Source organism: Lepidochelys kempii, chromosome 9, assembly GCF_965140265.1.
Source record: "Lepidochelys kempii isolate rLepKem1 chromosome 9, rLepKem1.hap2, whole genome shotgun sequence".
Classification (NCBI taxonomy): Eukaryota; Metazoa; Chordata; order Testudines; family Cheloniidae; genus Lepidochelys; species Lepidochelys kempii.
This window is the reverse complement of record NC_133264.1, coordinates 90,101,967-90,119,187: the sequence shown is the minus strand read 5'-3', so window position 1 is coordinate 90,119,187 and position 17,221 is coordinate 90,101,967. Positions and strand designations below refer to the sequence as shown.

Sequence of the window (17,221 nt, the reverse complement as noted above, 5' to 3'; positions counted from 1 at the left end):
TCCCAGTCTCCCTTCCAGGGGTATTGGGTAACTGAATGCACTAACGTTCACCAGGGGCTCTGGTAGGGTGGCACTGAATACCATACAAAAACTTGTAGGAAACAAAACAAGATTGTACAAGATCAGTTCAAAAATCTGGTGTAGGGTGAGTGAAAATGTGTAGAGTCATTTACATCTGTGCAAAGTGGGTATAATACACTACCAGAAGAATTGTGCTCACTTCCACCAGCTGTGAATTTGCTATAACTAGGCCCAAAGCCCTGAATACACTAAATCAAGAAGAACTTCCATTTTACTTCTCAGAGAACTAGGAAACCACACCTACCAATCCAATTTTTGATGTTAGGTAAAAACCAACTTTGCCTTCTACCTTTCACAAGGACAGAAAGTCACTGTATTTATAATTGCCAAGAACTATCCTGCTCAGAATATGGAGCATCAGCAAATTTCTGCAGAAAAGCACAGGGGCTTCTAAATTATTTAATATCTTAGGAGTTGACTTTTCAAACTGGAAAATTGACTCCACCGCAATACAAACCCAGGCTAAGAACACAGTACAGCATTCGGCCCATATGTTCCCCTTCCCAAGCAAGTACAAACTTCATGTGTCCATTGAAACAGAGTCTAGACATATTTACCATCCCCCAATCTGGCAGTCATAATGCCGCCTACAACTCTCAAGCACAATCAGGCCTTGTCCCCATGCAGAAATTGTAGCAATATTACTGTAAATTGGTGCAAAGCACTCTAGACACTCCTCTTGCTGTTTGAGAGTTGCTTATATCAGAAGGAATTGACGTAAATTCAACGATATAAGACACTCAAAACCAACATTTGAGCATCATCATGGGGTTTTGCACCACCTTACCTAAATACATTTAAAACACATCTCAAATTAGAGCTAGATCAGGCCTAAATTCTCTCCCTCAGTGCTATATATGGCCCTAGTTCTGTTTCTAAGATGACACATATACCCTTTTTGCAGCTGGGCCCTGTTATTTTTAGTTACTGAGGTTGCTTTTAAATGTCTTGGAATAGCTCCATTCAGCACGCTCCTGCTGTGCAAGGCCTCAGATGATTGGGTATTATTTTCTTAACACATTTTATGAGGTAACGGCAGTTCCAGTCAGGAAAAAAATTTGCTGGGCCTGATTCTCCGTCGCCTTTTACCTTGTGGAGTCGAGTACATCTGCACATCTACCCGCTTTCATTGAGGAGCATTTTACACTTACAGCAGGGTAAAGCATTGATGTAATTGCATGTTGTAGCCCACTCATTGAAGGAGGATTCCAGGGGGCTAAGTATGAACACAGGAAGACACTCCCTCCCTACTACTTCGCTTACCATCTAGTTAAATATGGCGCAGAGCATCTGGTGAACTGTGTGAAAATAGCACCGTACAAGGTAGATCTTCTCTTCGTAGGGAGTCAGAGGCCTTTCTGTTCCTGTTACTACTAAGGTAAGTTTTCCCTACTTTTAACTCCTGTTATCCCGCCAGAGCCGACACAATTATGGGATTGGGAGCTTGATTCTATTTGGGCTCTCACATGAGACGCAGAATTGTTAACTGTGCTGCAGTTGAAGAATCTTTGCTGCTATATGATATGAAAGGCAGGAAAAAACCCAGCCCAGCTTGGCTCCTCAGGTGAGTACGCTGGACTGGCACTTAGAGCAGTCTTTTTACCTGTGGACTAAGGAAGTCTGCTGTAGATGTCATTGTGAGACATTAAAGAGAGCACCCCATGATGCCATTTTTACAGTTACTTTTCAGAGTCTAAGCACACTTCAAATCCTCCTTTGACTCCAGGGGATTACACTGGTGTAACACAGCGGTGCTTGGCTCTTTATATTTAAAAGGCAGGCTGCAGACAATGCAGTAAGATAACCTTTAGCAACCCCAGCACAGCTACACGCCCGTCAGCGCAGAAGGGACTTGTACAAAATTATTTGTAATGTATTTCGAATGTGACAAAAAATAGCCAATTTTTAGAGGGACTATAAATCTTTCAACTCGTCAGAAAGAGTCAATATGTGGCCCGTAGACCTTACTTCTCCCCGCAACATCCCTTCTTACTGGCATGCTAATACCTTTGCAGCAATTTATAGCCTCTGACACTTCAGCTACTCTTTCATTTTCCCTTGGCATGATTATAGTATAAAAGAGCTATGTTTTAAATTATTTAACGTGTCACTTATTAAAGTCAATTTTCAACTGAATTAAGAGATTAGAAGCATAGAAGTAAAAACATCCCATGGACTTTGAAGTACACAGTAAAATGAAATTATATTTAATGATACCTTTGATTTATATTGTAATTTTAAATGAACAGATGAAGTGGTATCATTAGACATACTTTAACGGTTTACAATAAATCAAAGATACAGTATAGCATAATTAAGGTAACAGCATATACATTATTTATAAAAGTGGAAATAAAATCCCTAATGCAAATTCAGGTTTTTAAACTAACTTTAGTCCACATGCTCTGGTCTCATTTTAGCCCAGCATGGAAAATAGCTCATTTCACAGACACTGCTATGACACAGGCTTAGCAGTGAATGAAGATACAAAACATGTATTGATGCATTAGAACATACAGCAGAAGACAGCAGCCTTCCAGGGGAAGAGAAAACACTCCCCTGTGCCACGTACCATGCTTAGGAATAGCTTCTTACACATATAGTAAGGAGACTTCTTTTGCCATTTATTTCTGAGTCCTATCATTCATATTACAGTAGCCGCCAGAGGCCTCAGCTGAGATCAGATCCCAGTTGTGCTAGGTTCAAACACATAGCATGGGACAGTCCATCCCCCAGAGAGTTTACAGTCTGCATAGACAAGACTGGGAGAGAAAAAAGTATTATCCTTATTTCACAGAGTGGGAATTGAAACATAGAGATTAGGCCCCCTTCCTCAAAAAGTATTTAGGCTCCTAACTCCCAAATGAAAACAATGGGAGTTATGCATCTAAATACCTTTGAAGATCTAGGCCTAAGTGACTTAGCCAGAGTCAAACGGGAAGTCTGGGGCACAGCCAGGAACTCAATCTGTGTGTGATTCAGGTAGTGGACTTGGACCTGTAGAGAAGACCAGCCTCTGCTTCCTGACTTAAGTCTACCCATTTGCCACCTCCACGCTCAATCTCTAATTCTATGGTACGTGTCTGTTCTTCCTTAGGGCCCTGAGCCAAAGCACACTGAAATCAGTGAAAAGGCTCCCAGTGACTTCCATAGGCTTTGGATCAGGCTCCAGGAGCATATTCTTAGCCCCACTTAAGTTCTAACTAATTGTTGTATGGGGTTCTCTCAGCAAAAGTAATCTAGGGCTTCCCTAGCCTTTTCATGAATCTACACTCCAGAGGGCAGTTGGCTTCCATGGGTTTGCACAATTTATAGCTACAAGATGTCCTAGATATTGGCTTTGCCGCCCATCCCCGTGTATAGCAGTAAGGTCTCAATTCTGATCTTTGGGATGAAGACTAGTGTATTTCTGTTCAGAAGGGGTCTCACCCACCTGCAACATGCACAGTAAGCATTTGAGACAAAGGATGCAAGTTGCAGGCCCTTTTGAGAATTGCAGGGTAGGGAGAGAAACACTTTGCTCATGTTCCCCCTATCCAGCAAATGCTTAATTCAAGCACACGAATAGTCCCAGTGAAGTCAGTGGGCTATTCATATGCATATAGTTAAATGCCTTGCTAAATAGGCCACTGGGGGAAGCACTATGCAGTGCCTACTGCTAGATCTCACATGCAGTGTGCAATCTAAAGGAAACATGGGCATTTGGCTACAAAGAAGCAGCACAATTGTGCCCAAGTCTCTTACAGAGCATGCTCCTCTCTAGCCACCATATAAGAATGGAATCATTTAAAGCTCTACACAGTGGCTTTAACTTTTGTTCAACCCAAATATCTCTGCTCCATACCTCCTCCCCTCTTCTGCATCATTGGTCCATTGTTGCCAATGGTAATTTTGGCCCCTACTAGATAGGGCAAAGGACCAGAGGAGAAGAACCTGCTGCAGGGTGATGAAGAGGAAAATGGTTCAGGAGTGAAAATGTAATTAAGTGAGGGAGGAGTAAGATGGGATAGGGACATAAACTGGCAGGGGAAAAGTGTGGGACTGCCTACCTTTTTCTGTAGTAACCCAGATTCTGAATACCAGTTCTGGGGAGATAAACAGAGATGCATCCTATTTTTCCAGTTCAGCTATAGCAGCGGTTCTCAAACTGTGGGTCAGGATCCCAAAGTGGGTTGCTGGGGCTCAGGGCCCAAGCCAAAGCCCAGGGGATTTAGCCGTGGGTGGTGGGGATCAGGTTACAGGCCCCTGGCTGGGGCTGAAGCCCTTGGGCTTTGGCTTTGACCCCTTCCCTAGCCGGGGCAGTGGGGCTCAGGTTTTGGCTTTGGCCTCCCCACCCTGGCCAGTGGGACTCAGACGGGCTCAGGCTTCAGTCCCCCTCCTGGGGTAGTATAGTAATTTTTGTTGTCAGAAGGGGGTTGCAGTGCAATCAAGTTTGAGAACCCCTGAGCTATAGGAATACAAAGGGTGCATTGTTGCAAAGTTACATACATTATAACATTATAAACAGCAAGAAGTTAAAAATTTTAGACTTCAGAAATCATTTTGCATTTGACATCAGGAGTTATTTTAAGGACAAGATAAATGTACCACCTTGCAAGCAGTAATCCAATTTGATAGCGACCTGTGCGTAGGGTTGGTAAGTTTGAAATAGGATAACTTCCTTTCCTATGTGCTTGAAAGCTAGAGATACGGGATCAAGTGTTTTGCTCGTAGAGAGTTGAAGTGCAATGGCTGCTTTATTCCAGAAGTGTGAAAGCCCTACAATACAGAATGACATGACCTGAATACAGGGAAAGTAATACTGTCACACAATAAACACTATATTTATAGAACAGGGTAACAATGTACAGGGCGGCATTTAATTAGCATATATTGACCACTTAGCCATTTCTCTTGAGTGGCAAGAGTAGAAGCTGGAGAGGTGTTTAGGATTCATTAAGAGCAAACCCATATCCTAACTTGGGTCTAAATCCTGCAAACACACTTGTAAAATAAAGTTGCACTTGTCCATAAGTGGGACTATTCAGGTGTGTAACTTTACTCATGCAAGTGTTTGTGGGATTGGATCCAACATATGATAATAAGATATAAAATCTATTAACAGAAATGAAATGTATGTCCATTTCCTACTGGCAATTTTTTGGATGAGGTTAAGACCCGAGCTGAGTAAATAATTGATTTTTCAGTTTGCTGGCAGCTTAACAAAAAAAAAAAAGCACATTTATTTTGGGTCAACCCACATTTTTTCAGAATTTTCACCCAAACAGTAAAAAAATAATTGTTTCCATTTTGGGCCTTTTAAACTGTTTAAGTAAAACCAAAGAAAATTCTGAAACCACTGCCAGTTTTCATACACTGAGCCATCTCACTTCTTCCTTCCGTCTCTCAACCCCCACCTCCTGACTTCCCCTGACTGTCTTATGCACTTCTCCAGTTTAGTCACACAAAGGGATTGAGGTGTTTAACTCTCATTGAATGGTGCCTAGAAACCTTTGAAGATCTGGGCCTAGGTGTCAGAGCTCACATGATTTCTGCATACATACAAGCAGCAAGAGGAGTCTGCAAGGCATGCTGTACATTACGGAAACACTATTAATTTAACTACTGATATAGTTAACGTGGCAATAACAGAAGCATGTTTTTACATATTGTTGTATATAGGTAAGTCCGATATTAAATGCATAGACTTGTATACTATTGTAAGTGCTTGTGTCGGAATGATTCTTTCAAGCAGACCAATGCTATCAATACAATTTAAACTTCGGAGTTTAAATATATATAGCTATATATATAGCCTGGAGTTTGACTCTAGTCTCTCTAATACTTTCTGAAAAGATAACTGAACTTTGACCAGCTCTTCAGCCAAGATCGAGGCTGACGTGCAAAAAGGAGAGTGGTCCACAGCTCAGGTTCGATAGACCCAGGCAGACACAATCTTGCATAAATGGTCAGCTGAAAGAGCAGACATAGCAATGGTCCCACTGGGTGAACAGTTAGCATGCAGGTGGGTAGCTAGAGCCCCACTATTTAAAAAATACCGTTATTAGTTTCTCCATCTATGATGAGTTGGGGGGGATAACAAGCAGTGTGGAGGTGACCCAAAACTCTGCCCCTAAACTTCTCCAGCAGGATATCAAGTGACAACCGTGAAAACAAACAAGTAAGAATCATTGCATCATTAAAAGAGACGCGCTTTGCCTGAACATACCTGCAACTGTGTGGTGCTATTTTTTGCAGTTTTGGAAAGCTAGTTTACTCAGTTAATTCTTTTTCTGGGTGTTACACACCCCTGAAAGATGATAAAATGAGCATAGTCATAGCCTGGGAAAGGAGAAGTGTTAAGCAGCAACCTAATACCTGAATCTGCTTTATGTGGTCACTCACATGGGCAGTCCTCTTCAGAAGAAAAGGAAAGAAAAAAGCAGTCTTCACTGTTATATAGTTAAGGGGGCCATGAAACTTCACTGTACCAGCAGCCAAAGAGGGTCCTTGATGCAAATGAAGTCCCTCCATTTTGTTGGAACGTTGTACACGTATGGAGTATTCTTGGCAGGAAACGGAGTCTCTCTCTCTCACACACACACACCCCCACCCACCCCTAGGCTAATCCAGACAAACTAACACCAGATGGAAGTTTCTAGTAGTTCTAATTTCAACACAAAGTAATTGAATTCAAACATAACATTTCAGGGCATTTCTGAGCATTATTGATCACGTTCTCCTTGTGAGCATTTTACAGAAGTGTCAAACATATTGGCAGTATTTCATGTTGACTAAACAAAAGTCTTGTCTGTTAGAAATCCATTTCCCTATTCCATCCTTAGCTGCTTTGAGTCCTCAAAATTTCATAGCATTATTTTTTCGAGGTATGACATTTTAAAACCATCACCGTTATGCATTTAATTCCCATCATCTAGGACATCTGGGAAGAAAAGTGTTTAAATCCTACTCATTTACTGCTGTAATCTGTGATTCAAAGATTAAATGGAGAGGTTTTAGTTATTGACATTTTATTTTTTCCAGTATGCTTAAGCCAGCCTTGTCATTCAACCTTTCAGTGTGTTCTGTACCACAATTAATGTTCCCAGCGAGAAAAAAAACTTAAAATAAGTCAGTGGAACTGGAGCTAATGGCTTCAAGAAACACTTTTGATCTCCAGAGCTTTTACCTTATGATAACATTTTAATATCCTAAAAGTGGCTTGAATTTCTGCAAGAATGTGTTCAGTGTATTTTGAATTGGAACATTTCTTCCCTAATAAAAAAAACTCCAGTACTTTGAAATGCCAAATATATTAGAGCTACATATTACTGTCTGAAAGAGAAAACCTCTTCTAAAGCTAATATTTAAACACACACTGTTACACTTCTCCAGCTGGTGTACGTGGTTCCCTGCCACAAATCAGACACAGTGCAGATAAATACACTGTTCAAGCTTATTATAGACACCCACCTCCACCCACCCTTCAGTCCCTCACACACTATTCCATTTCTAGGAGGCCTCATCTGAGCAGACTCTGCCAAACATGCCCAGGGCTTGATTAAGGCATCTCTTCCAGTTCCACAATACAGTTGCCACCATTCAAAAGTCAACAGTATTCAAGAGTCTCAGTAGACCAGAAACATTCACTTTCTCTTTTGATTTAACTGACCGATTGTTTTGGGGAATGCACATTACTGAAGCAGTCAGATAGCCGACATACTTACTAGACCACAGAGCACTGTTGACTTTAACAAGTGACTCCTACTCCTGTCTTTACTGAAGCATCTCATGAGGTCTTAAGCAGGAGCTTGGCCCGTGTTTGTCCAGTGGCACGGTAATTTAGGAAATAGGAAGCTAGCTATTGACACCTGTTGGCGAACAGGGAGAAGAGCAGCCCAGAGCTGCATCAGAGCTCCAGGCGAACAGGTAACTTCAAGGTGGGAGATGGCACAGAAGGGGCAGCCATGCAGAGGCAAGTAGCTGTGCTGACGGGCTTTTGCTGAAGCCACAGAGTGTAATGGCATAGCTGAAGAACTCCTGTAAGGGCCCCCCCTGTCCAGCTATTAATAAAAGACTAGATGATAGAGCCCCCTGGAGCAATCCAGACAGCACTTCTCCAGTGGCTAGAAATAGACTTGCCTGAACTCTGGTCTCCACCAATCCTGGACAACAAACAGCGAGTGAAGGCACAGCAAAGAAAGTAGCTACTGCAGGAGATGTATTGCAGTCCTCCTCTCTCAGTGTAAGACTATTGCCAAGACCCCCGCTGGGGTGGAAGTCACACATTTACACAGTTCCTTTATTATTGCTGGCTTCCACGTGTTTATTTTGTGCCCTCTTTATCCCCTAATAAAGTTTTCCTTGTTTTAAACTTTTTGCTAAGTGGGGAAATGTTGCCTATCAAGAATGCCCGTGGGAGGTAATTTAGTTTTCCAGCTTTTTGGGTGGGGCCTCAAGCCAGTGCTATTTCTTAAGTTTCTGGAAGGAACCTTGGATAATTGAATTCAGCCCTTTTTGCCGAGACAATGCCTGGCAGGAGAGTCAAACCAGTATTAGAAATAATGCTTTCCTTCAATGACAAGGAAAGAATTTTATTATCCTTGAATATGTTTTTGTGCCCTTTCAAACATGCTTATTCTCACAAGACTTTGCTCTAATTTCATATACTGTAGCTGGCAGTGCAAAGCTGAGCCTTGACTCAAACTGAAAAGTGATCCATAAATGGTTGTGAACACAATAGTCTGTGTTCCCAAAAGATCAGATCAAGGTTGACTGGGGACAGGGATGGGGGAACTGCAGAATAAGAAACTGATGAAGCAGTTTTCAAGGTATGCATTCAGCTGTTTGAATTATGTTCCTGCCATTAAAATACACAGTAGATAACTGTTTTAAATAGCCCCTGTCAAGATTGCTAGGAGTACCATACCTTGACATTAGGTCTCTAGTAAAGTGGCTACTTCCAGGAGTTTCCTATTTAAAAGGGCTTTTATTCTGCTTCAAACTGAACATTGTGGCAGCTCAAAACATGAATAAGAGGTGGGGAAAGTAAATGTTTGATTTACTGAAGAATTCCAGCAAACAAACAGATGCACTCTTGTCCCTGCAGACAAGCAACATGCACAGGGAAAGAAAAATTACTCAAAGCAACAGGGAGCGGGAGATGGGGCAAAGGCTAAGAGAGAGAGAGAGAGAGTTATGTAATGTCAATATATGTTCTGTTTGGCTGATGTAAAAGTTCACTGTAGGATTACAAGGGGTTAATTCCACTTATACAGGAAAGACAAGAGCTTCAGCTAGCCACCATTTACCCACACAAGGGACAATACTAGACCTGTTTTCTTTGACGTCCTCTCTCTGACCTGCTATCAAGCTCAACAGACCAGTCTGGCAGGGGTTGGAGGCCTTCACAGGTTCCTTTGCATCTACAACTTAAGCCAAAGGGCTTTGGGTGTATAAGCAACATTCAAGGAGGGGGAAGTGGTGGTCAGGGACTGTTCAAAAGGAACAGGCTGACTCAGAGACAGGCCTTGTGGAGGGGGTCAAAGGCAGCTGGGCCTTATCCCTGGAAGTTGAGGTGAGAGACATGCATATAGAGTGTTTTAAAGTCCTTCTCTCTTATGCTTTGCTGTATTTGTAGCATTAAGATTAAACAATACTTGGTTCTAAGAAAGCTGTCTGGTCACAGCCTCAACCTCTGGTCACAGCTCCCAAAGGAAAGACTTGCAGGTGGTGAGCCCAATTGGACCTGCTGAAACATCACATTTGGGACCAGCATTCCCTCTAAAATTTGTTTGTTCTGAGTGGGCTACCAACTCCACCCAGCACTACATATTTGCCCTGGGGCAAGCTTACACTTTTCAAAGCAGTACAGTGACATGTCAGCAATACATATACACATGGATCACACAACAGTGAGTTGAATGCCCGTCAACTTTCCAGAGTTGGAGTGTTAAAAGCCACACAATAGTCAGAAACTCAGAAGTCCCCAACTTTCCCCCTCCCTCCCCATGAGCCCATACACCCATCCCCTCCCAGGAGATTCAGCCTTTGAGGGATCCCCCTACTGTCCCCTTCCAAGAGCCCCTGCCTCCCCCCACCCAACTCCTTACCCCTCCCTGCAGGCTTGCATCTTCCTTGGGAGAAAGGATTTTAGGGTCTGTCCCTCTCTGTCCCACAGCCAGTCCCTCCCCACCTCGGGTCCCCCGGAGGGAGTTGCCAGCGCAGCCTGGAGAGAATCACACAGAGCAGACACCCCTACCTCAGCAGTAGCATGGGCTCCCTTCCCTGCATTGCTCCCCTATTCCATGGTTCTCTGCCAGGGGCTCATTTCCTTGCCAGAGGATGTGGTGAAGGCCAAGACTATAACAGGGTTCGAAAAGGAACTAGATAAGCTCATGGAGGACAGGTCTATCAATGGCTATTAGCCAGGTTGGGCAGGGATGATGTCTCTAGCCTCTGTTTGCCAGAAGCTGGGAATGGGTGCCAGGGGATGGATCACTTGATGATTACTTGTTCTGTTCATTCCCTCTGGGGCACCTGGCATTGGCCACTGTTGGAAGACAGGATACTGGGCTAGATAGACCTTTGGTCTGACCCAGTATGGCCATTCTTATGTTCAGTACCACCAGCCTCTGAACAGCCTCCCTGCCCTCCCTATGTTGTGCCCCTGACCCCTACCTCCCAACCTCACTCCTTAGCCTTCCCTGCTGGCTTGAGATTTTCCATGGCATCAGGTTCCAGAAGAAGGGCCCAGCAGGACCCAGTTGCTGGCCATACTCCCACCAGAGCTGGCATCCTCACCCCTCCCGGCTGGCTCAAGGCTTCCTGCCAGTCCCCAGCACCCAGAGATGCTGCAACCTCTGGCTGCTTAAGGGCCTGGGTGCCAGCCACACTTCCAGCCAAGCGAGATGCACGGTAGGTACCCAATTGCTGCATGGCTGCACATGTGCACAGCTTAGGGGGAATGTTGGCTGGGATTCAGTGAGCTGTAGTCAAAGCCCCAGTCTAGAAGTGGGAGAATTGTGGGATTCCACCCTAGGACAGATGAAGACAAAAGGGCTAAATCCTGAGTGGTTGCACTGAGAGAGACTAGAGAGGGGGTCAAAAGTACAACTAGTCCTGTAACCGTGACAAGCTGCTCCTCTACGCAAGGATGAAGCAAAGCTTTGCTTCCCTGCACACTAAAACGCCTTCTCCTGGATCTGTGTCCCAACCCTGCAAAGCCCACAGGAACCACAGCTCTAGCTTTTGAGCAAAACTGTGCACAGCGCCTGCAGAGTAGGGAGCAGCAACAAGGAGCCTTCCTGCCTTGCATGCAACCAGAGGCCAGGTGCAATCATAGGCCTTGCATGCCAGTGAGCACAAGGACCTCAAGTCTAGCAGCCAGCGCTAACCTCCTAGAGCAGGTAGGGCTATGCTCAGAGGCTTTCTGAAAATCTAAGTACACTATATCCACTGGATCCCCCTTTTCTACATGCTTGTTGACCGCCTCCAAGAATTCGAGTAGATTGGCGAGGCATGATTTCCCTTTACACAAGCCATATTGACTCTTCCCCAACAAATTGTATTCATCCATGTGTCTGATAATTCTGTTCTTTACTAGAGTTTCAACCAGTTTGGCTGGTACTGAACTCAGGCTTACTGGCCTGTAATTGCCAGGATCGCCTCTGGAGCCTTTTTTAAAAATTGGCGTCACATTAGCGATCCTCCAGTCACCTGGTAGAGAAGCTGATTTAACGACAGCTTACACACCACAGTGAATAGTTCTGCCATTTCACATCTGAGTTCCTTCAGAACTCTTGGGTGAATACCAGCTGGTCCTGATGACTTATTACTGTTTAATTTCTCAGTTTGTTCCCAAACCTCCTCTAATGACACCTCAATTTGGGACAGTTCCTCAGATTTGTTTCCTAAAAAGCAGGGCCGGCTCCAGGCACCAACGTTCCGAGCAGGTGCTTGGGGCGGCGGTCAGAAAGGGGCAGCAGAGTTTCCACGGTGGCGGCAATTCGGCGGCAGCTTTTCCGTTCTGCCAGCCATGGTGGCAATTCAGCAGCCGCTTCTCTCCCCCCTGCCACCCACGGCGGCAATTCGGCGACAGGTTTTTTCCACTGCTGCAAAAACGGTAGAGCCAGCCCTGCTAAAAAGAATGGCTCAGGCAGAGCCATCCCTTGGGTAGGGCGAATTGGAGTGACCACTCTGGGTCCTGCGCTTTGTGGGGCCCCACAGGCCAGTGTGATTGGCCGGTGCAGTCGGTCCCAGAAGAGACGAATTCGTCACTGCCGCCCTGGGCCCTGCACACCCCTAGGGACAGCCCTGGGCTCAGGTTTGGGAATCTTCCTCACATCCTCAGCTGTGAAGAGCAATGCAAAGAATTCATTTAGTTTCTCCGGGAGGAAACTATCATCCCTGAGTGCTCCTTTAGCATCTCAATTATCCAGGGGCCCCACTGATTGTTTTAGCAGGCTTCCTGCTTCTGATGTACTTAAAAAAAAAAAAAAACTTTTTGCAGTTAAAAGGCTCACTCATGGGAAGAGTGCACGGCCAACCTTGAAGAGGCTGCAAAGTGTCTGAGCTTCACTGGTCCCTGATCCTGCAAAACCCTTAATCATATGCTTGCCTGTAAGCATGTGCTTAAGCACTTTTCTGATACTGAGCCAGAGTGCTTGGCTCCTCACAGGATCAAACCCACTGGGCTTGCCTCTGCTCTCATATGCCTCTAGGATCTTCTGCTGCGGTGATGCAGCTCTACACTACCTCCCCCCATTGGCTCTGTATACCACCGCGGAGCCATAATGAGTAGAACAACAATGCTACTTACACCCACACAAACCTTCTCTGTGAAACAATGTTGGCAGTCACCTGTCCCAGCCTCTGACTGCTTGCTAATAAATTTAAGTTCCAGCAGATGTATAGTAATCTATACTATAATTTGGAGTGTCTCTGATCAGCTGCTGAACATACTATGTGCCACTGATTTGAGTGAGAGCGTGTTAGACTCTGAAATTTAAAAAGCTCCCACTCCTCGTTCTCAGGAGTAGCTCCCCTGAAGACAAGAGAGAGTTACACTGGAGTGAGAGGAAAAACCAGATGCCGAAAGAGTTCTGCATATTTGAAAGCTTTTTTTTTCCCCCTTTCTGTTCACATTTCCACCCCACCCCCAACTTCTGTACTTCTCCACGGTCATGTTACAAGCGTGAGGCTGAATGCTGAGAAGACAACTTGGTGCATACCCAGATGGTCATTGTCAGGTATAATAATTGCCAGTGGTTCATAGCAAGTTTATTAGTTAATTCCCATAAGACCCTGTAATGCAGAATATCCAGAACAGCTGATCTGTATGTATTAATTTCTCTCTCCAAGGGCTCCTTGCCTGCTTTTCATCAACACCGATATTGACGTAGTTTTCATTACTTCCTAGTTGCTCACATGCCACCTCTTTATTTTTCACCTTAAAGAAAAGCAATTTAATAGCACAGCCATTGTAGAAGCCTTGTTGATTTCCTCTCCCTTCTTGTTTATGGAGCTAATTTTTTCTTCATTTCTGTCCTTCAGTCCTGATATGTGCTGAAGGGCTTCTACAAGTATATTTGCCCAACTTTAATTGCTACCAGGGGATTAATGCCTTCAAAATTGGCTACAAAATGTGTCTGTAAGATTACACTGAGTCTTCAGAGTCTTCTTTTCACATCTTCATACCTTCATGAAAATTCCTGTGTGGGTTGCGTTTTCCTTGCTTGGTCTCAGTGCATATATAAGTCTGAGTAGAATCTAGTCTTTTGAGTTGTGCAAGGCTAAAAGCAGTTAACATTTTCTGCTGTATGAAAGATCCATTTTCTTCCAGAGGGTTTCCACTAACTAAAAGGTGAATTTTCATTGTTCCTTACATTTCTAAGGACTGGGAATGAACTTTACAGTTTGAAGCTTTTCAGGTTGTTAGGCCTTTCTGAGGATGAAGCAACTGCAGGACTCAGCCTTTATTCAGTGAAAGTGCCTTGGAGATCTCTCCGATACTACTAATTACTCCCCTGGGGCCCACTTCCCCACCTGGACTGGAGTAAACCAACAGTAGTGGAATTACACGACTGTAGAAATCAGTGAGGAGAACCAAGTCAACTGTATCTGTAGTAAGTGAAGAAAACCCACCCCTACAAAGCACCTCTATGAAATCAATACCCAGCAGTGTAGAGGCGGTGGCTGAGTAGTAAGATACCAGCTGCTGAAGAGTCAGGTAGGCACCACTCCTCAACTAGCCTACAGCAAAAGGCAATGGAACTATGCGAGTTCACACAAGCTGGCCCTTTAGTCTTCTGTGGATTCCACAATGGCATACGTACATGCACTAAGCTCCCCCATCATCGCAACCCTATCCAGTTTGTCCAAACCCTACAGTCCTTATGCTGGCAACACTCCCAGGGACTTCATTTCCACAGAAATGAGACCGAAGAGGCCTATTAGGTTATCTAGTCCACCTCCTGCTAGCAGGGGATGCTTCATTTTGGTACACTGGCCAGCCGAGGTTCAGAGGTCTAAAAGCAACAGGGTTCCACTACTGCTTTTAAGAGACTGTGCCACAAAGTATTACACTACATCTCACCAGCGGAATTCTTTTCCTGCTATAAACTCCTTAGGGACTACAGGACTGCCCCCTCGGGCATGTCTACAGCCAAGCTGGGAGGTGCGACTCCTAGCTCACGTAGATGCACCCGTGCTAGCTTGAGCGTCATAGCCAGGGTAGCCCGGGTGGCAGCTCGCACTACCTACCCGAGTACGTACTCACCCTGGTGGGTGTACTTGGGTGGTTAGCTCAAGCCCTCCCCCATGCTATGCTGACTGCACACTGCTATTTTTAATAGTGCAGGTATTTCTACACAAAGTGGGAATCACACTCCTAGTTCTTATGTTGCCGGAGGGGTTAGATTCCATTAATCAGGTACATGCAAAACAGGGATAAACAAGCAGTTGATCTCCTTCAGGTATGTGCATGATGCCTTTGGGGGGAGGGGTAGCTCAGTGGTTTGAGCATTGACCTGCTAAACCCAGGGTTGAGAGTTCAATCCTGGAGGGGGCCATTTGGGATCTAGGGCAAAAATTGGGGATTGGTCCTGCTTTGAGCAGGGTGTTGGACTAGACCTCCTGAGGTCCCTTCCAACCCTGATATTCTATGATTCTATGATATAGTCATTAAAATAAAGTAGATACCAGATACAATTTAAAACCTTCTGCCAAGAGCAAAATAAAAAGGAGGTCATTTTTGGCAAATTAATATAATCCAGTCTTTTTTGGCCATCTGTAAATAACATTTACCTGAAGCAGCTGGACAAGGCTATATGCAATACCATAAGGAAGTCATACAATTATCTGTGTTAAGAGTGAATAACTTTCTTGAAATGAAGTTCAAGAATGGACGGGGTGGGGGAGGGAATAATAGGCTCTATCCTTTTTTAAAAAAGATACCCCAAATGCAACTGATCCACAGTCTCCAAAAACTCAGTGAAGTCTCAAGAATCCAAGAGGCAGGAAGCTCATTTACAGTGCATGAGCCTTCCACTCCTTGAGCACTCAGCAAGGCAGTGTCTAATTGGCCTTGTGCAGAAAATTGATGATGCAACCAGATATTATTTATATTGCATTAGCACCTGGATAAGTGTTAAATAGTCACCTAGCATGTGCCCGTGCACCTTTCCTAAACATGTGTAATTTAGAAAGGATAGCAGCTTGTTAATGGCCAGATTCTGATCCCAATAACTGAGGTAAAGGCCCAATCCAAACCCCATTGATATCGATGGGCTTTGGATCAGATGCTAAATCCAGAGTTACTTTATTGACTGGAGTCACTACAGATTTCCACCGGTGTAACTGATAACAGAAGCTTGCCACAGGATTTTTAGGAGTCAAAACAGAGTGCAAAGGCCCCAGGCTTTGGTGGTTCCATTACTTTTGTATTGCTGTATATGATTTGGGTCCTCTTGTATTTTGTCATTTTAACACAGTCACCTAAATCCCGATTGCAAATGTTGTACTCAGTTACATAGATGCATCGTGTAATCTACAAACTGATGAAAAAAACATAAGGTTTGCTATATCAGATCAGACCAATTATCCTCCTAGTCCAGTGTCCTCTTTCTAACAGCAATTGCTTCAAAGGAAAGTTTAAAATCCCCATTATGTAATAGTGTGCTTAAGTCTTCCGAACCCCAGCCAACTGGTCTTATGTTCTAAAGCATGAGGGTTTAGAATGCCTTATCAACATTAACCCTAGCTAGCACCTCTGTTTTCCTGCATATGGGGAGGGAAGAGACTGTTGAGGGCTGGGATAGGTTTCAATTTGGTTTTCCTTCCCGGTTCAGGGAAGTTGCTGGGTTTACTTTGATTTGTATTTTTAAATGTATGACAAAGATGCTTAGAGCCAGGGATAGACCGATAGGTTGACATGGTACATTAAAACCTAAAATATATAGCGCTGTTGTGGATAATAGTCTTATTATTCCTACAAACCACAAATCTCTTTTTGTATTCTGCTATATCAAATCATATGGAAGTGAATTCCACAGGTTCATTTTGCATTGGGTTAAAAAAATTTCTCATTTATCAGTTTCAAACTTGTTGCCTTTTAATTTTGTTTAGTATTCCCTTCTTATATTGGGAGAGGATAAATAGCAGTGCCTGACTGCTCTTCTCTGTGCCATTCATTATCATCTATTTCTCTGTCATATCTCCTTTTATTAGTCTTCTCTCCAAACTGAGTAGTCTTAAACTTGTTTAATCTCATAAGAAAGCCCTCCCATGCCTCTAATTATTTTGGTTGCCCTTTGCTGGCTCTTTTTTATTTCTGCCATAACCTTTTTGAGATGACGTCTATTTCTCCAGCTGTTAAGAAACAGCAATGAGAGGGATCAGCAACAGGAAAACAGAAAATAGGAAGACCCATGTGTTAAACATTTATATTACAATAGCATCTAGAAGCCTGTAGGAAGGCGGAGCCTCATTGTGCATACAATACATGTACCCAAAGAGGCTGTATTCTCAAAACCAGAGGAATCTGGCGGCGGCGGCAGCGGCCGGGGGGGGGGAGGAGACAACTTAGTTTGTAGACTTATATTTGTAACTCAAACCACTGGAGAAATTTACCTCTAACTTCCCAGAAAATTCAACCTGTACT

At 44.0% G+C, this 17,221-nt stretch overlaps 1 long non-coding RNA gene across 1 annotated transcript in view; it reads right to left on the bottom strand.

Annotated features, from left to right (window-relative positions):
- Positions 1-4,677: 4,677 nt before the first annotated feature.
- The window catches only part of LOC140916956 (uncharacterized), a 107,969-nt gene continuing 95,425 nt past the window's right edge, over positions 4,678-17,221 (bottom strand). The window contains exon 4 of the long non-coding RNA XR_012160694.1: positions 4,678-4,839. This is a non-coding gene — a long non-coding RNA (uncharacterized lncRNA). The remainder of the gene's footprint in view (positions 4,840-17,221) is intronic.